Source organism: Microcebus murinus, chromosome 24 (assembly GCF_040939455.1).
Source record: "Microcebus murinus isolate Inina chromosome 24, M.murinus_Inina_mat1.0, whole genome shotgun sequence".
Taxonomy (NCBI): domain Eukaryota; kingdom Metazoa; phylum Chordata; class Mammalia; order Primates; family Cheirogaleidae; genus Microcebus; species Microcebus murinus.
In genome coordinates, this window is record NC_134127.1 from 27,615,092 (window position 1) to 27,637,743 (window position 22,652).

The following is a 22,652-nucleotide window of genomic DNA, read 5'->3' on the forward strand; positions in this document are numbered from 1 at the left end:
ATACTTTCCAAAGCAATCTACAGATTCAATGCAATCTCCATCAAAATATCAATGACATTCCTCACAGAAATAGAAAAAAATAATCCTAAAATTTACATGGAACCATAAGAGAATATGAAAATCCTAAAATTTACATGGAACCATAACCTGAATAGCTAAAACCATCCTAATCAAAAAGAACAAAACCAGAAAAACCAGATTACCTGAATTCAAATTATACTACAGAGCTGTAGTAACCAAAACAGCATCGGACTGGAGTAAAAACAGACATGCAGACCAATGGAACAGAAAGGAGAACCCAGAAACAAGTCCGCACATCTACAGTGAACTTATCCTTGACAAAGTTGCCAAAAATACGCAGCAGGGAAAGGACAGTCTCTTCAATGAATTTTGCTGGAAAAGCTGGATGTCCATATGCAGAAGAATGAAACTAGACCGTAATCTCTCACCATATATAAAAATCAAATAAAAATGGATTAAAGATTTAAATCTAAGACCTGAAACTACTAAAAGGAAACCTTGGATAAACACTCCAGCGCATTGGTTTGGGTAAGAACTTCTTGAGTAATACCCCCAAAGCACAGCAACCAAAGCAAAATTGAGCAAATGGGAGCACGTGGGGCTACAAAGCTTCTGCACAGCCCAGGAGGCAGCCAGCAAAGGGAAGAGATGGCCCACAGAATGGGATAAAATAAGTGCAAACTACCCATTTGACAAAAAGTTTAGTTAAAAAAATAAGCAAACGAAGCCCAGAGAAATTCTGGGATTTGCCCAAAGGAAACTTTGTACAAAATATCAATGCATAATATTAATACAAGAGCTACATTCACCATGAAGCATCACCAAACTCATGAAATTGTTTAAAAGGAAATGAGATATAAATGTTAAATAAAGAGGAACAACTAGCACAAATGAAAAATTAAAGATTCCTAAGTCATGTGTGGTCCAAGATTTTTCTTACATAAATAAAATAATTGTTTCTAAAGCAAATAAGCAATGGTTTCTTAACATACACAAATGAGCGAAAGAATGAAAGAATCAGCGAATGAAGATGATGCAAAAGAGAAAAAAAGCCTCAATAAACCCTGACCCATACCAGAAATCTTCATCTCTTCTCTTGTGTGTTAAAATTGTGGTCATCTAATTTCAAAAATGAATACCGAGGCTTGGTTTTAACTCTTTTATGAATTTATTGACATTAAAAGGGATGACTTGGGAAATAGCACCTCTGTGAATTCTCTCCTCTCTGTACTACTTATGATTCTGAAAAACTGATAGCTGCTTCTTCCACAAGAAGCCACTTGGCCCTTGAAAGCTAGCATTTCAACTTGTATATAATAAATGCTCTAAATGAAGGAATAGGCCTGGCAAGAGGAAACAATATTGCTGAGGAAATCAATAGAGAAAAGCTTGGCATGTACCCACTTGTACTAACTAATTTATAAATGTAAAAGCAAGAGCTGGCAAAGGTAAACTAACTAGGAGTCCATCCTTGTCAATGTTTTTTAGGTAACACTGCCACTGGGATTTAGTTTCCAACTCTACCTTGACTGCAAGTTCATGGGTCCATTTTGCTCAACTGCAAACATGGTGCATAAAATCTGGCCCCATCTTTCTCAGAGTTACTGTGAGAACACAGTGAGAAAGCCCAAAGAAAATGCATTGAAAAACTTTAAAACAACTTAATATTGTTATACCTCCTGATTATTGCATATTTTCCTGTAACTCTGAGCAAGATCTGATGTTCATCTCCTGTCACGCACCTGGACACCTTTAAAACTATTTAAATAATTGCATGAGATTGAGGTATAGGGAAAAAATAAAAGAAGGGAACAAATCTAATATTTGTTACATTTGTATTATAAGATTTATGTTATTCCTTGAGTGTCCTCTTGGATGGGCCATTTCTGCATTATCTGGCTGTTTTGCTTGTAAACCTTTATACTTCCTATTTCCCTATAATTACAATGTATCCTAAATATAGAATATGTAATCTATAACCTATTAATGACATAATATAATTAACAGGTTTTTGATGAGATTGACTATAAACTCTAATATTGCCAGTTAGTAAACTAGAGAGTCTTAGATCTTAACCAAGGTGGCTTGACAACAATGTTGTCCTTTTGAGGCCTATATTACATTTGGGTAATTACCAGCCATCAATGCTACTATAAAGTGGGAATGAATGAAGCTTTTAATCTAACATGTAATATTAGTAGTATTATTCTTCCTCATTGGTAACTTCCCTATCAATAAGTTATCTCTCTTCTATTAATGAATAAATTGAGATTTTTAGGTTAGTTGAATAGTTCAAGGCTATGCCTCTAAGAAACTATAAAAGAAGGACCAAAGTACTGGTAATAGGACATTAAAATCAGTGTTTTTTCTTCCTTACTCTTGTATCCTGTAAATCTTCCTTAAATGATGAACCTTGAAACTATTTCACTATATTTCACACTTGCTAAAAATTAATAATAAGCAAAATTTTCATTGAAAAAAATCTAAATTAAGGCACATTACCCTTGTAATCACAAGAGATGATGAAGGAATAACTTGAGGATAGGTTTCTAAATCATGTAGGAAGGGCCCCTTCGACATCCAATCACATGCATGTTTCAAAGGAGACAGATATCATTAATAGTCGCTGTACTAAGATAAAAATAAATATTTGTTTATTTCTTAATTAATGAGCATTTTATGCATTAATTTAAAGCAATAAATATTTTACAAGCATGATTTTAATCTGAACCAGATTGAATTTGGATATACACGTCATCTTATTTGTGTTGAACTTATGTTTATCAATTGAAAGATCAAATTTTCCCGGTTTGAAAAAAAATGTGTTCTACTTTAAAAATTTTTCCAGAACAATGTGTTTAAGGATAAATTATCTTCACCATTTGAAAAATGAGGTGCAGAAATTAAACAGAGTCCCTTTACTTGGGCTGTGCAGACACTTTCTATGCACAGCAGGCAGATAACCTTAGAAGGATGGTCCCATTCCTTCTTGTGCTTTAGGGTCCCCTCAGTGAGCTAGGTAGGGCCACGTAGCACACAACTAAGCCGTACAGAGATGCAACCCGTGGTGAATAGTAAAGCAATAAACAGTTATTTCATATGTGTGCTATTAAAAACGGACTGTCTAATGAAAACAAGCAGGAATGTCTACTAGTAACTGTGTTTAGGACGTTTAGTATGAAAACACACGAGGCAAGAGTTTGTGACTAAATTCTCAGCTTACAATCAGCCACTGGTTGTTTATAATTTTTTCTTCTTCCCATTACATTAATTTTCCTCATTATACTATTATTACATTCCAATCTGAAATCTCTCAGTTGTGTGTGGCCAAGATATATTGATCCGAACCTGGAGGTGCACAAATACCTTTGATGATCATTCAAAGTCACTTAGGCTAAACAGAATAAGCCAGAACTGTCCCAGCAGGAAAAATCACTGCTATTTATTTCAGCCTTTTAGACTCGAGGTGAAGGTTTTAAACTCTATAAAGTATTTTGTAATGAAGGATAATTTTGTCAAGTTTGATTTTTATTGGACTATATATTTATAATAGTCTTCTTTTAAAATACATTGATATAAACAAAAATGTTTTCCGAATTTAGCCAGAAAAATGATCCCAAATTGTTAAATATATATGTATATTTATTATGCATACACACACATATATATTTGTAATAAAATAGTGTTATGGTTTTAGAGTGTAATTTTAAAATTGTAAAAGTTTTAGTATCTAGTAGTTTAAAAGAATAAGGGAGACTATTACTCACAATCTCATATTTTTACAATTAAGATTCTGAGGGTAAATGAATTCTCCAGAGTATTACAATCTCAAAGTGACATAGCTAACTGAGTTTAACCAATGCCTAATGTCACTGGCTAAAATTCAACCTTGCCAGAAAATGCTTATTTTTTTGGTAAATTGCTGATAATATTATTCTAGGTCATATTTCAAAACTACAGCAGTCTTAAAACTAAAATTTTGCTACACTACTTTAGCATCAGCATTTATTTTTCTTGTTGAATTCAGTTATATGCTATTTAAATTCAAGTTGATCCTGTTTACACTGGAGCTATTTTTGAACATTTTGCTTTATAAATCAAAGTTTGATAATGTTCATTTTGTAGTGTATAATCTTTTATTTAAGTTCAGCTTTGCTTTTTACATGATGGTAGTTTATCATTCGGGATTTTTTGGCGGGGCAATTAGCAAGGTTTACTGCAAGGTTTTACTCACTAATAGAAGAAATGAGAAAGAAATAGGATAATAAGAGGAAGAAAAGGGGAGCTGGAGAGAATGAAGAAGAGGAAGGGAATAGAAAAGCATTCTAGAGGATGGATGCATGCATGTACGAGACACTGGCATTGGAGGCAGGAGTAATTGAGCTGGGAGATTCTTGAGAAGCATGACCTCCCTGAAGGGGAAGAAAGTGGGGCAAGGGGGAGAAGGACAAGACAACACAGATGCTCTGAGAAATGGCAGTGAATGACGGATCACAGCCTATGGAGACACAAGGAGAGCTGAGGGCGGTGGTCGCGTAATGTGTACAAACATTAACGCATTTGTATTTAGCAGGAAGGGAGCTCTTAGAAGGACTCCCTGGCAGCTAAAATTAAATGTCTTAAGCAGTAGAGAGATAACAAAACACAAAGCTACTCGTTCAATCGATAATGTTCTGGAGGGGAAGGGTACTGGCTTTGCCTTTGTCAATTCAGAGGTGTTTCTGCTTCCAAATAATCTCATTACAATATTATGCATGGAGATGGTGGTTCTGAATGTCACCTCAGAATCCTTCTGGGGAAGTGCACGCACACGACAGGTGGAATGGTTGTGAGGATCCCTAGGCATGAGAAGAGAAAATGAAGTAGTGCAGTGAAGTCACAGTAAATGGAAGAAAAGTGGTCCTCAAATAATTTTGATTGTCGATGGATTTTAAAGGAGGTTTGGTGACTCCCCAAGTCTGGATGGCCATGCTATAAACACACAGCAGCCCCCAATGTGAGCAAAGTGAAATTAAATATTACATTATTAATGATTTTTATTGAAGTAAACTATATTGACTGCTTTTATAAATCTCAATATATGAAAGAAGAGGGTCTCCTATCCCCTTGTGATGATCCGTTATTAGATGAAGTTCCACAGTGAAGCTCTGACTTGGGTGGGGCAAAGGCAATTTATATAATTAAACATTTGTAGCCCCATAATATGCTGAAATTAAAAAAAAATTAAATAATAATAAAAAAAAACGAGAGCCAGCTGATTGGCTGTATCATCTAAATTGGAAACTAAAACCACTCAGGTTTAATAGGGAAGCAGTTGAGTTAGAAGTTTGAATTGAATTGAGACTGTGAAAACACTCTAAAAATAGAAATAACACTCTTAAAACACCCTCACCCTTTATCTCTAGCTGAAAATCCACCAACCAAAATCTTTTTTGAAGTATCCTTGCACTTGTTAACTGTGAGAACTGTTTTGAATTGGCTGAGCCACATGATAAAATTATTTAAGAAAACGTAAGATAGAAGTGACAGGCTTTGCAATGCCAGCAAACAGGATGACAGAAGATAAGTAAACAAAAATAAGCGTTTCTGAATTCATTCTGTCCTTTGACCTTCACCCAACTCTGTGCCTGACTGTTATTTCACTCCCTCTTACACACGCATTTCATCAAGGCTTACTATGCTGCAGGTGCCGTGCTAGATAGGCTCTGGGGAAAAAATGAATGACATAGAATAAAAGTGCCTTTAAAATCAGATCTGAGTTCAGACAATGACTTCTCCATTAAAGTAGGTTCTTTTGTTTGTTTGTTTAAGAGACAGGATCTCACTGTTGCCCAGGCTGGAGTGCAGTGTCTCTGTCATAGCTCAGAGCAACATCAAACTCCTGGGTTCAAGCAATCCTCCTGCTTCAGCCTCCCGAGTACCTGGGACCACGGGTGCATACACCATGCTCGGCTAATTTTTCTTCTTCTTTTTTAAATTGACTTTGTAGAGATAGGGTCTTGCTATGTTGCCCAGGCTGGTCTCAAACTCCTGGCCTCAAGCGATCCTCCTGCCTTGGCACTTCTTAATACTATATTTTTACAAAAGAGTAAACATCATCATTGTTGTTTAAGCCAGTATCAGACGATCTGTTATTCAGAGCATCATTCAGGCATTGTTTCTTTGATTCTTTTCAGATTCCCAATGTTTCTCCACCTTTTCCTGGATGTTGATAACACCCATGTTAGATCTGTGTCATAATCTCCATTCCCTTCATGGAGGCGTTGGTAAATAGATTAGTATCAACAAAAACAATGGGAACATAATGAAGATTCTGTAGAGGACATCCTCTCAAAGCCTGTAATTTGATGAAGGATTCTTCTATTACAATAGGCATCATGAGTTCATTGAAGATGATTAAATTCCAGAGTAGCAGAGACAAAGTGGTAGTATTAAACTATCAGAGAAAGGTGGGTGTGGTTACGAGAGAGAGTGGAAGCTGAGTACTAGTTACAGTGGTTGTTATTAGAGGACTTTAGATAGTGGCTAATCTACTGTGGAGGGTCCAATCTGACCTACATGGTTGGTCCGGAAGGAGATATGTGAACTGGATTATTGGGAAACCTGAACCTACATGGGTGATGAAGAAACTCCGGACTTGAATCACCATGGTAGAGAATCATAGCTCTTCAATCCTCACCTAATTCCAAGAACTGAGATTTTTTGATAGACGCTGAGACTCTTGGATGCATGGGAACCTTGAATTTCTTGAGGGATAATCTGGTCGGTGACCACACGTTTATGTGGCAGATTGTCCTTTAAATCTTCTTTATGGGAATCTGTAGCTATTTATGAGGATAATCAATGATGTGCAAATAGGTCAATATGCAAGCTTTCTAAAGACTACCAACAGTGGCTCGGAGCTAATATTAAAGTGTGAGAACCCGGTATAAAATCGTGACCATTTGCTTAAAGTGTGACCTTGAGTGGATTAGTTCCAAAAAGTAGAATCCTGGAATGGGCCCCTCTAAAAGTGTACCAAGAAGATTCACAAACCTATATTTCATATTGCAATTAATCTTTAAGTCTCTGAAAATATAGTTTGAAAGAGACACATTTTTCCCCTGGTAAATTTCCTCCCTTAGCTCCATGAACCATGAGTGAGAGCAAGTAGCAAATGCATGAGTAAGAAGAAATCCCCAGACTGTTGTTCTTTTCCAAAATAGATACAGTCAAAGCATTACTACATCTCGGGGGATTTTCAGGGATTAGTGCCTCATCGATGATCTTAAAGATGCAAGGGGGATGAAGCCTATCACATTGCCACTTAATTCACATTTGTTTTTTGTTAAAAAAAAAAAAAAACAGCCCTGTCTTTGATAATGAGAAAGGATTCTCATAAAGTTAATCTACTGCTGATGCCAAGAACATGTGCTCTTCTAAATATATTCCCCCACTCAAAGAGTAAGTTAACAGGTCCTGACAGCTGGTACATGACTATGGGTGATGCAGGTTCTTTTTCTTTTCTCTGTCTAAAAATGCATAGAATAGACTTGAAACAGTTGTATTTCACCTGGCTGGGCCAGTAGTATATGTTATCTTGTTTATTTTAGATCTAGGTAAGCACTCCAGATCTGTACCCACAACTGATACTCAGGGACCTAGATCTTGTCAATTTATCATAGGATATATGCTGGTTCACAATATTGATGGCCTCCTGTTCCCAGTAAATGAGAAGTAGAAGGTATCTTAGATGCCTTCCTGATCCAATGTGTACTAAGAAAGATAACCCTGCCGACATCGTTAGTGAAATTTCTGAGAATTCATTTTTCTCATGCACACAGAACAATCTTACCCAATGTGGAAGATAAGTCTCTGCATCTTGGACCCCGTAGCAGACATTTTTGGTATCTGGGGAGATCCCCTCCACACACCAGTCTTAATTATCTGATGCTTTCCCACTGCAAGCACCTGGAAGTTTCTGGCTGAGGCTGTTGTTCTTCCGGTTAAAGAAGAATTCTTGTTTGCCACCAGGTGGGAAGGATAAGGGAATTATTTTCACCTGGAGAAGCTTTCGAATGATGATGGACAGAAATTGGTTTATACATATATATGCTTCCTCACCTCTTGTAGGATGAATCACCAGCATGTTTTTCTCTTCCAGTGCTCTCTGGCAGGATAGCAAAAGCTTCACCCTGTATTAGCCACTTTCTCTTTTCTGTGATATTTTCCCATTTCTCTGCCCATGACTCTGAATCCAACAGCCACACAGAACCTGTTGCTTGTGATAAATTTCTTGGTGAAAACTCCTGGCATGATGCTGCATCACAATTATTAATATGATCATCTGTGGGGGATCAATAAAGGGGACATGTGCAAGAAGACACACTGGTTTACATTTGAAATATGTGGGAGTGAGAGTTACTACACAGATAGGTAAAAGTTACCATTCGGAAGATAACCTGACATGTCAATGGCCATAGAAATATGGAAGGCAGAGAGTGATCAGTTCATATCAGCCAACTCTCAACTCAGGGCATAATGTCAAAGTCAGACAAATTCTATGTTAGCACCTTTGGCAACCAGAGGATAGATTGTGTTGAAAATTATTTTGGCAATCATCAGAGACTGTCTGCCTAGGGCATTTCTCTAACTGCAAGAGATTTTCTACCATGTGTGGATTAGGATAGATGTGTGAAGAAACTGTGTCCTTGCGAGCAGCCCTCTGCTGGTGACAGGTTAAAGATTCTCTGTTAGAGATAGCAATGCCCTTGCCCTTTTATGGGACCACTCAAGGACCCCAAGAAGAATTGAGGCCCATGTTAATCACCTCATTTTGCATTGGGTGCCCTTGCATGTGTCACTGCTTCTTCCGCAGCTAGAGCGCCCTAGAATCACATCCCAAATAAACAGCTTGCTCTTAAATCCTTATCTCAGGATCTGCTTCCAAATAGAGCCAATCTAACAGACGCCATTTTCAATAAGAAGCGGAAACCATTATTTTTGAACACCTTGTGGTTTTAGAAGAAACATGCATGGCATTTGAGGGAGCTGCTTCACTCATTTCTTGGGTACCCCATCGGTCTGCCAAATGTGAATGGGGCTTAGTTCCAGCAACGGTTATGCAAGAAGTCCAGGTCACGTTATAAATTTCCCCACCATTAGGACCTGACTGCCCTGCAGATCCAGTGTTGTCTGAAGGGCAGACACTGAGCTGAGCTTCGGGACAGCCCTAATGAAGAAATTGTAGCACAGACCCCCACAACGTTGGAGTAAGGCCATGCCTCAGCTGCCAACAACTATTCTTCATTTTAAATGCTTGTAGCTTTCTACTGGGCTCTAGTAGAAGCAGAATATATCATCTTAGGACTCCCAATGACTGGATGAACCCAACAGCCCATCCTGGACTGTCTTCCGATTGCAGACTGATATGCCTCCCATAAATTCACCACCACAGTTTATCCTCCACTAAAAAAAGCATATGCAAGTTGGATCAGGCCAGATCAGAACTTGAAAGCAAGGAGAAATTACCAGATGAGGCCACTCATACTTCCAGGGCCCCCACTCCTGATGCAATGCCAATTCTCCCTCAACTTTCTTTTCACCTGTGGCCTTATAAAGACTTCCCTACAATGAGTTAACTGAGTAAAGGAGGAGGAGGAGGAGGAGGAGGAGGAGAGGAGATCCGTAGATAGTTCCTTACGATTTCCTGTCTCCAAATGAAAGTGATTTGTTATAGCTCTGATGGGCTGAACTTGAAGTGGTACAACTTGTTGACTATTCTGCCTCGAATGACCAAAAGTAGAGATATGCACTAATTCATGAGCATTACCCAGCAGCTTTGCCAGATTATCTGATATTTTGAGGAGCCTAAAATAGAGGGTTGGTGATGAGGGCTGAGGAAGAGCTATGTAAATGGGCCTTTTAATGGGCTCTGAGAGCCAATAGATTTGTGTTTCCTTGTGAATGCTGACCAAAACATGAACGCTAAATAAATAGGTGTACACATGATCACATCTTATAGATACTAATATGTTGCTTTCCACAACCGCATCAAAGCATGTTCAATGGGCTGATCAATTAAATGCCTATGAGACAGGTATGGTGGCTATGCAGGGAATTAACTAACTAATTGATTAACCCTAATCAGCCCTGCACTGGCTACCATCACTGCTGACTGCTCTCCCAGCAACAGAAACCAACGCCCCATCTCCAACATAGCACCGTGAAATGGTGGAACTGGCTGAACCAGTGGGAAGTTGACTAAATGAGTTCCGTGCAGTCATGATGGCAATAGTGATTTGTCCTGCCTAGATCAGAAATTCATTGTTATCATGACTGTTCTTTCCCTGTCTGTCATGCTTGTTGCCAAGAAATTCACCCAGGGACCTATTTGACATTCCTCACCACAATATGTAACACATTGTTTTTGAGCACGCAACTTATTTAAAGCAAAATAGAGGAGTGATGTGGTAAAAACCTCAGGGGATTTACTTGTCTTAACAAGTATCACACAACCCATAAATAGCTGGATTTGTAGGACGGTGGCATGTTTTATTAAATACTTAGTCGTGGTAGCTGCATATAGCACCTTACAAGATTGAGTTGCTTTTTTGCTGGTGAAATATATTCCCTAAACCAGTAGTAATTGTATGGGGCTGCATCACCTGGGTTCTAAATACGTGGTTCTGGGAAACAACGTGGGAGTAGTACTTCTCACTATTTTACCAAGCCATGCACTCTGCAAAATGTTTCCTTTTGAGTCTGTGTGACTCTGAGTGCTAGTGGCTTTTAGATCTTGGAAACATAAGGGGCCCCCTAAGGAGAAACTTCCACCAGGGGATGTGCAAATACTTTCAGTGAACAAGTGATTGAGATCATAATCTAGTCAACTTGAGCTCCCTGTGTCATTGAAAAAATAAGGATAAAAAGGCATTCCTCTGTCTTTGTTATTAACCTTGGTTACCACACCGGAAAGAAAAATAACGATGCACAGTGGAAACAGAAATTGTCTGCCCAGAACACCGGCGGTGTTAGTTTCCTAGGGCTACTATAACAAAGTACCACAAACTGGGTGGCTTAAAAGAATAGACATTTCTTCTCTTGTAGTTTTTAGGGCAGAAAGTCTGAAATGAAGGTGTGGGCAGAGGCATGCTCTCTCTGAGGGCTCCAGAGGAGGAGGGTGATCCTTGCATTTGCATTTGGTGGCTGCTGGCAATCCCTGGCATTCTTTGGCTTGTAGATACATAACTCCCATATCTGTCTCCAGGTCATGTGAAAGTCTCTCCTGTGTGTCCCTGGGTCTCTGTGTTTTTTTTCTCTCTCTCTCTCTCTTTGTTTTTTAATAGAAAAGAGGTTACAGTTAATAATCAAATACAAGTTCATTAACTGCATATGTTTACTAATGCACAGAATTTTCTCTTTACATTTCTTTTGGTTAGTTTTGTGTGTTTATAATTGATAAATAATAATTATACATATTTGTGGGGTATAGTGTGATATTTCAGTACAGGTATACATTGTAAAAAAATCAAATCAAGGTAGTTAGCATGTCCACCACCTCAAACCCCTATCATTTCCTTGTGCTTATAACTTTCATGATCCTCTTTTCTAGCTATCTTGAAAAATAAAATACATCATTGTCATTTATAGTCACCCTACTAGGTAATGTAACACTGGGACTAATTCTTCTTATGTAGTTGTAACTTTGTACCATTGACTAAACTTTCCCCAAATCCTGATCCCCCACTCCCTTCCCCAGCCTGGGGTAACCACTATTCTACTTTCTTCTTCTATTAGGTCAAATTCTCTAGATTTCACATATGAGTGAGGTCATGCAATGTTTGTCTTTCCATGTCTGGCTTGTTTCATTTAACATTATCTCTTCAAGGTTCATCCATGTTGACTTGAATGAAAGGATTTCATTTATTTTTTTAGAGCTGATTAGTATTTCCTTATGTGTATGCATGTATATATGTGTGTGTGTGTGTATTTATTTATATGTATAAATATATACAAGTATATATAATATATAAATATAAGTATATATAGATATATATAATTTACTTATCCATACATCTGTTGATAGGCACTTAGGTTGATTCCATCTCTTGGTTATTGTAAATAGTGCTGTAATAAACATGGGAGTGCATATATCTTTTCAACATACTTATTTCAATTTTCTTTGCATATACTTCTAGTAGTGGGATTGCTGTATCATATGGTAGTTCTGTTTTTCATTTTTTAAGGAACCTCCATACTGTTTTCCATAATGGCTGTACTAACATACATTCCCACCAACAGTGTACAAAAGTGTCCCTTGGTCTGCATGCTCACCAGCATTTGTTACTTTTTGTCTTTTTGTTAATAGCCATTCTAAATGGGGTGAGGTGCTATCTCATTGTGGTTTTGATTTGCATTTCCCTGACAATTAGTTATGTTGAATATTTTGTCATATAACTGTTAGTTATTTTTATGTCTTCTTTGAGAAATGTCAATTCAGGTCTTTTGCCCATTTTTTAATCAAATTATCACTATTGGTTTCTTTTGCTATTGAGTTGTTTGAGTTCCTTATATATTCTGGATATTAACCTCTTGTGAGATGCATACTTCACAAATATTTTCACCCTTCTATAGGTTGTCTACTGACCCTGTTGATTGTTTCCTTTGCTGTGCAGAAGCTTTTTAGTTTGATCTAATCCCATTTGTCCATTTTTGCTCATGTTACCTGTGCTTTTGAGATCTTATCCAAAAATTCCCTACCCAGACCAGTATCATGAAACATTTTGTCTATATTTTATTCTAGTATTTTTGTAGTTTGGGATATTACCTTTAATGCTTTTATCCATTTTGAGTTGATTTTTATATTGTGAAAATGAGGGGTCAGTTTCATGCTTCTGCATATGGACATCCAGTTTTCTCAGCACCATTTATTGAAAAGACTGTCCTTTCCCCAATGAGCATCATCATTTATGTTTTCCATTAATTCACAGTTCAATCTTGTTAGGCTTTATATGTCCAGAAATGTATGCATTTCTTCTAAACTTTCTGATTTGTTGGCATACAGTTGCTGAAAATAGTCTCTTAGAATCTTTGTATTTCTGTGGTATCAGTTTTAATGCTTCCTTTTTCATCTCTGATTTTTATTGGAGTTTTCTTTCTTTACTTTTTTTTTTTAATCCTGAACTTTGTTTAATGCAATGTTTAAGGCATTCTCCATGAATCCTGTAGTCATGTCTGTATAGACATGCATTGTAGACATGCATTGTTACAGAGGGGCAAGTGGGCTGTGTGGGAAATCCAGCCAGGGGTGTGCCTTTGTGAGGACCGGGTGACAGGGTCTAGAATGCCCATTCTTCTTACTGGTATTGGCTTTTGTATCATTTCTCCAGGCTCAGGGGGTTTTTCTGCTTTTTCCCAGAGTTATTGTGAATTCAGAATGATATTATTTTCTTTGAATAGTTGCTAGTTTTACTTTTGAGGGAAAGGAGAAGTAATTCCAGGTGTCTTCTATTCTACCATCTTGTTGACATTCTGTCTTCTCTTTTTATGAGGACACTAGGCATTGGATTAGTGTCCACCCTAATCCACTATAGCTTCATCTGTACTAATTATAGCTGGAAAGACCCTATTTATACATAAGGTCACATTCATAGGTGTTGAGGGTTAGAGACTTCAATATATCTTTTGGAAAAATATAATTCTACCCAAGGTATCATCTTGGATTTTAAATCCAGTAGTGAAAATTAATGGATGACTACAGCAAAATAATACAAGAAGTATTATCTTAGGTTTAGGCTATAAGGATAAAGTTTTGAATCATTCATGTAAAGAATTTATAACAATAATAAATAAATAAATAACTACTAAATAATGTATAAAAGCCTTAATGATCTGAATTATCCATTTGCTTATGGGCAAGTGAATACAGAATGCATCCTACGTATCCGATAAAGGGCTGATAACTAGAATATACTTAGAACTCACAAAAATCAGCAAGAAAAAATCAATTAACCCTATTAAAAAGTGGGCAACGGACATGAACAGAAACTTTTCTAAAGAAGACAGAAGAATGGCCAACAAACATATGAAAAAATGCTCAACATCCCTAATCATCAGGGAAATGCAAATCAAAACTACAATGAGATATCACTTAACTCCAGTGAGAATGGCCTTTATCAAAAAGTCTCCAACAAACAAATGCTGGCGTGGATGTGGAGAGAGAGGAACACTCCTACACTGCTGGTGGGACTGCAAACTAGTTCAACCTCTGTGGAAAGCAATATGGAGATACCTTAAAGCGATACAAGTGAATCTACCATTTGATCCAGCAATCCCATTGCTGGGCATCTACCCAAATGATCCAATGACACTCCACAAAAAAGACACGTGCACTCAAATGTTCATAGCAGCACAATTCATAATTGCAAGGCTGTGGAAACAGCCCAAGTGCCCATCAATTCAAGAATGGATTAATAAAATGTGGTATATGTATACCATGGAGTACTATTCAGCTCTAAGAAACAATGGTGATATAGCACATCTTATATTTTCCTGGTTAGAGCTAGAACCCATATTACTAAGTGAAGTATCCCAAGAATGGAAAAACAAGCACCAGATATATTCTCCAGCAAACTGGTATTAACTGAGTAGCACCTAAGTGGACACATAGGTACTACAGTAATAGAGTATTGGGGAGGGGGGGAGGGGGGCGGGTATATACATACATAACGAGTGATAGGCACACCATCTGAGGGATGGTCATGCTGGAGACTCAGACTTGTGGGGGGAGGGGGAGAAGGGCATTTATTGAAACTTTAAAATCTGTACCCCCATAATATGCTGAAATAAAAAAAAAAACAGAATGATCAGTGGATAAAGAAAGTTATAGATAATAACAACGGCCTCAATTACAGAAAATGAAATTTTAATTACCCATATTTTCTTCCTTATCTATATAAATTAATGATTTACTCTTTTCTCTCCACTTTTCTATACAATGGTATATGGTGAGTGTTGTGAGTGGTTAACTTCATAGATTTCATGAAATCCAGACAGAAATGGAGAAAAATGAATACAACAGAGATTGACGTAGCAATCATTAGGATCTAGGCTCTTCCCCTTTGAAGAGAGAATTTATTTTTATTTATAACACTCATTTTTAATGTTTAGGGAAGAGCAAACTATTGCTATGTTGTATTGAGGGTCAGCATGAAAAGAAACATATTTCCGGATGTTGAGTAGCCAGAGGACCATAGTGGATTGTGTTTGATCTCACATCCATGCTCCTTCTCCTTCTTCTTTTCGAGAAAATGGTGGAAAGAGAAAAAAAACCAAACTGCATTCTCAAATCCCTTTACAGACTGCCTGTTTTACTCAGCTTCTTCATTTTGAACTGGATTATGTAGAGTCATAACTTGAAAGAAAAGTGGTGTGGTTCTGGGGCTGGTGGTTGTATGTTGGCTCTCCAGTTGGACAGGTAGTTAGTTCTTCCACAGTGGAGAGGAAGTAGCTCACCTGGCAACCCTGATCGGCGATGTGACTTTTGGGGTTGTTTCTGGAAACTCAGCCCAACATCTGTCCCTTCAGCACAACCTGAACTTTTGGATGCCATTTAGTATCATATACAGTTGACTTTTAGTAAACATGGGATCCACTTATATGCAGTTTTTTTTAATAAAGTGCAAGTTGAAACTACAGTATTCAGGGAATGCAAAACTCACACATACAGAAAGCTGACCTTTCATATATGTGGGTTTCCCAGTGCCAACTGTGGTACTAGAGTATGTACAGATTTTATATGCAGGGGGGGATGGGAATCCTGTAACTAATCACCCATGTATACTGAGGGACGACTGTAATTAATCTCTTTCTTAAACTAGGCTGGAGTGGAATCTGTGCTCCACAGCTTTTATTATGACCAGTACAAGGTGTGTGTACTATGTTCCTTATAGCTTTATCCAGTTTGTTGAAACAAATACAGAGTGGTATTCCAGAATTTGAAATTGGGGAAGAAAATATGATGTATCTGGTATTCATTTTAGCATAGTTATATGCTTGTAACATCAAGCCTATATTGTTTATCATAGGGAAATTTCTCATTGCATGAACAGAAATAGGATTTGATTATTGCAATACCTATGTACCTTTTTCAAAATATACCTTTTTCTAAATTTTAAATCCACCTAAAGAATTTGGAATGCTCATTATGTTGGATGTTACAGTAAAGCTGTTCAAGAAACATGTAGAACTAAATGTTATGGACTTGGTTAAATAGGTAGCACTATTGTTGATGTAGTTTAATATCCATGAATTCATCAAATAAGATAATGGAATCAAGCCTATAACCGCTTCATTATTCCCCACACACTATGATGCTTGGGACTTCAGACATAGCAGAATCAAGACAGAACATTTTCTCACTTAAATGATATGTCAAAGGCTTAAAAATGATGTTAAAATGTAAGGAACAGAGCTTATGTCTGGGCCATTAGCTAGTAGTAGATGCTTGTGACAATTCGATAGAGTGAAAACTACAAAGGACAATATAATTTGGGATTTACAGAGAGATGAAAAAAGGCAGTAGTGTTCTGAAGTATACTTCAAGGGGTTTAACCTGGAACCTGAAAGGGCAGTGAAATGATCCGTCCTTAGCACCTCACTGTGCATTCAGGACAAAATCAGTGTCATCATCTCACACTCAAGGTAACTCCAGACCCTGCTTTGAGTTAGATAAAGCTTGGCCCTGGCTTGTCCATCTCAAATATGCTCTTCTTTTTTCTTTTTAGTCTCTCTTTCTTCCTTAGTCCAATGCTCTCCCTTATACATACTCCTTTAAATGCTTTCCAAATCCCAGGGTCCATGGGGAGATGCCCATGGATGCAGGAAGGAAGGGAAGGCGGGAAGGCTAGTTCTCTAAATTGGCTCTGGAGGATTCAACCTGGTGTAGTGACCATGAAATCCTGTGGAAGCTTAAAGACAATTGAGAATGTCAATCAATGAGTAACTTTATAAAGGTGTGTATTTTTTCCTAGAAATGACTTCTGTAGACAACTGGTTCAGAGTTTCTAAATTAGTCATTTAGATGGGAACATTTGCAATTTACATAGATTACTATTTTTTTTTTAGAGTGCCAATGGTTTTTTTTTGTTTGTTTTTCGGCATATACGGAGGTACAGATTTTAAGGTTTCAATAAATGCCTTTTCCCCCTCCCCCCACAAGTCTGAGATTCCAGCATGACCATCACACAGATGGTGCACATCTGACTCATTATGTATGTATATACCCGCACCCTGCCACTCTCCCCCCTGCCAAATACCCTATTATTGTAGTAGCTATGTATCCACTTAGGTGCAGCTCAGTTAATACCAGTTTGCTGGTGAGCATATGTGGTGCTGGTTTTTCCATTCTTGGGATACTTCACTTAGTAGTATGGGTTCCAGATCTAACCAGGAAAATATAAGATGTGCTATGTCACCGTTGTTTCTTAGAGCTGAATAGTACTCCATGGTATACATATACCACATTTTATTAATCCATTCTTGGATTGATGGGCACTTGGGCTGATTCCACAGCCTTGAAATTATGAATTGTGTGGCTATAAACATTCAAGTGCAGGTGTCTTTTTTGTAGAGTGTCATTGGATCTTTTGGGTAGAGATGCCCAGCAATGGGATTGCTGGATCAAATGGTAGATCCACTTGTATCGCTTTAAGTCATCTCCATATTGCTTTCCACAGAGGTTGAACTAGTTTGTAGTCCCAACAGCAGTGTAGGAGCGTTCCTCTCTCTCCGCATCGACGCCAGCATTTGTTTGTTGGAGACTTTTTGATAAAGGCCATTCTCACTGGAGTTAAGCGATATCTCATTATGGTTTTGATTTGTATTTCCCTAATGATAGGAGATGTTGAGCATTTTTTCATGTTTGTTGGCCATTCTTCTGTCTTCTTTAGAAAAGTTTCTGTTCAAGTCCTTTGCCAACTTTTTAATAGGGTTATTTGATTTTTTCTTGCTGATTTTTGTGAGTTCTAGTAGATTCTAGTTATCAGCCCCTTATCAGATGCGTAGGATGCAAAAATTTTCTCCCATTCTGTAGGTTGTCTGTTTACTTACATGACTATTTCTTTGGCTGTGCAGAAGCTTTGTAGTTTGATCATGTCCCATTTATTTGTTTTTGTTGCTGCTGTGATTGCCTTTGGGGACTTCTTCATAAACTCTTTGCCTAGGCCGATGTCTAGGAGAGTGTTTCCAACTTTTTCCTCTAGAATTCTAATAGTTTCATACCTTAGGTTTAAGTCTGTTATGCAGCATGAGTTGATTTTTGTGAGAGGTGAAAGGTGTGGGGCCTCCTTTAGCCTTCTACAAAGGGCTATCCAGTTTTCCCAGCACCATTTATTGAAAAGGGATTCTTTTCCCCAGCGTATGTTTTTGTCTGCTTTGTCAAAAATTAGATGGCTATATGAGGATGGTTTTATATCAGGATTCTCAGATCTGTTCCACTGGTCAATATTCCTATTTTTGTGCCAATACCACATTGTTTTAATTACTACAGCTTTGTAGTATAGTTTTATATCTGGTATATTGATATCTTCCATTTTGTTTTTGTTGCCTAGGATTGCTTTTGATATTCGGGGTCTTCTTTTGTTCCATACGAAGCATAAAATTATTTTTTCTATATCTGTGAAGAATGCTGATGGGATTTTAATAGGTATTGCATTGAATCTGTAGATCAGTTTGGGTAGTATAGACATTTTAATGATGTTGAGTCTGCCGATCCACGAGCATGGTATGGATTTCCATCTGTTTACATCCTCTGCTATTTCCTTCCTCAGTGTTTCATAGTTCTCCCTATAGAGGTCTTTTACCTCCTTGGTCATGTATATTCCTAGGTACTTTAATTTCTTTGTTGCTACTGTGAAGGGAATTGAGTCTTTGATTTGGTTCTCAATTAGATTGTTGTTGGTGTATATGAATGTCTCTGATTTCTGTGTATTGATTTTGTATCCTGAGACTTTACTAAATTCATTGATCAGTTCCAGGAGTTTCTTGGTTGAATCTTTGGGGTTTTCTAAATATAATATCATATCATCAGCAAACAGTGAAAGTTTGATCTCTTCTGCCCCTATTTGGATACCTTTGATTCCACTTTCCTTTCTGATTGCTGTAGCCAGGACTTCCAGTACTATTTTGAATAGAAGTGGAGATAGTGGGCAGCCTTGTCTGGTTCCAGTTCTAAGTGGGAATGCTTTCAGTGTTTCCCCATTCAGTATGATGTTGGCTATGGATCTGGCATATATGGCTTGTATCATTTTTAGGTATGTTCCTTGTATGCCTATTTTATTAAGTGCTCGTATTATGAAAGGGTGTTGAATTTTCTCAAAAGCTTTTTCTGCATCTATTGAAAGAATCATGTGATCTTGGTTTTTTCTTCTGTTTATGTAGTTAATTGCATTTATAGATTTACGTATGTTGAACCATGCCTGCATGGTTCAAGTGGGATGATGCCCACTTGGTCGTGATGGATTATTTTTCGATAAGCATCTGGATTCAGTTAGCTAAGATTTTGTTGAAACTTTTTGCATCTATATTCATTAGGGATATTGGTCTGTAGTTTTCCTTTTTTGTTGCATCCTTTCCTGGTTTTGGTATCAGAGTAATATTCGCTACATAAAAGGTGTCAGGGAGGTTTCTGTTCTTCTCGATGTTGTGGAATAATTTCTGTAAGATAGGTACTAGTTCTTCTTTGTACCTGCGGTAAAATTCGGGTGTGAAACCATCTGCACCGGGACTTTTCTTTTTAGGGAGATTTTTAATTGCTGTTTTTATTCCAGCTCTTGAGATTGGTCTGTTCAGGGAATCTATTTCTTCCTGGTTGAGCCTATGAAGGCTGTGTGTTTCTAGAAATTTGTCCATTTCCTTCACCTTTTCCAGTTTGTGTGCATAAAGATTTTTGTAGTACTCATGAATTATATCTTGTATCTCTTTGGGATCAGTTTTGATATCTCCTTTTTTGTTCCTGATGGAGCTAATTAGAGATTTCTCTTTTCTGCTTTTCTTTTCTTTTTTCTTTCTTTTTTTTTTTTTTTTTTTTGAGACAGAGTCTCGCTTTGTTACCCAGGCTAGAGTGAGTGCCGTGGCGTCAGCCTAGCTCACAGCAACCTCAAACTCCTGGGCTCAAGCAATCCTTCTGCCTCAGCCTCCCGAGTAGCTGGGACTACAGGCATGCGCCACCATGCCCGGCTAATTTTTTCTATATACATTAGTTGGCCAATTAATTTCTTTCTATTTATAGTAGAGACGGGGTCTCGCTCTTGCTCAGGCTGGTTTTGAACTCCTGACCTCGAGCAATTTGCCCGCCTCGGCCTCCCAGAGAGCTAGGATTACAGGTGTGAGCCACCGGCACCCGGCCTCTTTTCTGCTTTTCGTTAGCTTAGCCAGTAGCGTGTAAATTTTGTATGTTTTTTCAAAGAACCAACTTTTTGTTTTATTAATCTCCTGAATAGCTTCCCTGTTTTCAATTTCATTTACTTCTGATTTGATCTTGTTGATTTCACTTCTTCTGCTGGATTTGGGGTTTGTCTGTTCTTCTTTTTCCGGCTCTTTGAGTCGTTTCATTATATTGTCTATTTGTGATCTTTTTGACTTTTGGTTATAGGCATTTGTGGAAATAAACTTTCCTCTCAGAACTGCTTTAGCTGTGTCCCAGAGGATTTGAAAACTTGTCTCTCCATTGTCATTTTGTTCATAGAATTTTTTTATTTCCATCTTCATTTCTTCAGTTATGAAGTAATCATTAAGTAGGAGGTTGTTTAATTTCCACGTTTCTGTGTTGAAATGTGTTAGGATTGATTTCTACTTTTCTGTTAGGATTGATTTCTGTTAGGATTTATTTCTACTTTTATTCCACTGTGATCTGAGAAGATAAATGGTATGATTTCTATTTTTTAAAATTTCTTGAGGTTTTCTTTGTGTCCTAGGATATGGTCAATTGTAGAGAATGTCCCATGAGCTGATGAGAAGAAAGTATATTCAGTGGATTTTTGATTGAATGTCCTGTAAATGTCAGTCAGACCCAATTGTTCTATAGTTTTCTTTAAGTCTATTATTTCTTTATTAATTTCTCTTTGGACGATCTGTCTCGTGCCCTCAGTAGGGTGTTGAAATCTCTGGTGATTATGGAGTTGCTATTAATCCATTTGCTTATATCCAGTAAGGTTTGCTTTATGAAACTGGGTGCACCTAAGTTGCGTGCATATATATTTGAAATTGTTACAACTTCTTGTTGAAGTGTTCCCTTCACCATTATATAATGACCTTCTTTGTTTTTCACTACTTTTGTTGGTTTAAAAACTAAATCGTCTGAAATTAGAACTGCCACGCCAGCCTTCTTTTGGCTTCCACTTGCTTGGAATACTGATCTCCACCCTCTTACTTTTAGTCTATATGCATCCTTGCAGGTTAGATGTGTTTCCCGAAGACAGCATATACTTGGCCTGTATTTTCTTATCATTTCATCCAACCTATGTCTCTTGAGTGGAGAGTTTAAGCCATTCACATTTATTGAGAGAACTGATAGGTAACGTAGATTACTGTTCATTATGTTGGGTTGGATATTGTTGCTTTGATTTCTCTCTTGACTCATTGTAATATCTGGCCTATAATCTTTGGTTTGGGGTTATTTTTATATTCATGACTTTTTATTATGGTGTTCTGTTCATAACACTGTTTTGAGTACTTCTTGTAGGGCTGGTCTTGTCTTAGTGAATTCTCTGATACTTTGCTTATCCGAGAATGTCTTTATTTCTCCTTCATATACAAAGCTTAGTTTTTCAGGGAATAAGATTCTAGGCTGGGCATTGTTTTGTTTCAGAAGAGTGAGAATGGGGCCCCAGTCTCTCCTTGCTTGTAAAGTCTCATTAGAGAAGTCTGTGTTATTTGAATTGGCTTTCCCTTGTATGTTTCTTCCTTCTTTTATCTTACAGCTCTTAAAAGGGTCTCTTTAGTTGATATTTTGGTCAGTCTGATGACTGCATGTCATGACGTCTTCCTGTTTGCATTGAAACTCCCAGGGGTCCTCTCAGCTTCTTGAACTTGTATATCGAGATTTTTAGCAAGGCCTGGGAGATTTTCCTCTATTATATCTTCAAATAGCTTGTCCAACCCTTGAGTGCTGTCTTCTTCCCCTCTGGTAACCCTATGACCCTCACATTAGGTTTCTTCACATAATCCCACATCTCTTGTAGGCTTTGCTCTTTTCTCTTGTTTCTCTGCCCTATCTCTGTGACTGAATTATTTAATTGGAGGGTGTTATCTTCAACCTCTGAGATTCTTTCTTCTGTTTGATCTACCCTGTTCTTGAGACTTTCCACTGTATTTTGTAGTTCCCTGAATTGATTCTTCATTTCCAGGAGTTTGGTTAAACTTTTCTTCATTGTGTTGATTTCTTTAGTGAAATTTTGTTCCAGATCCTGGAGGCTTTTTGTGGTTTCTTTGTGTTGGCTAATGAGGTGTTCTTGCAGGTCATTGAATTTTCTGATGATCCACATTCAAAATTCCTCTTCTGTCATTTTGGTTGCCTGATTTTGGTTGGTGTCTGTTTCTATGGGGCTTGTGTTCCTCTTTGGGGGTGTTTTTTCCATTTGGTTCTTCATATT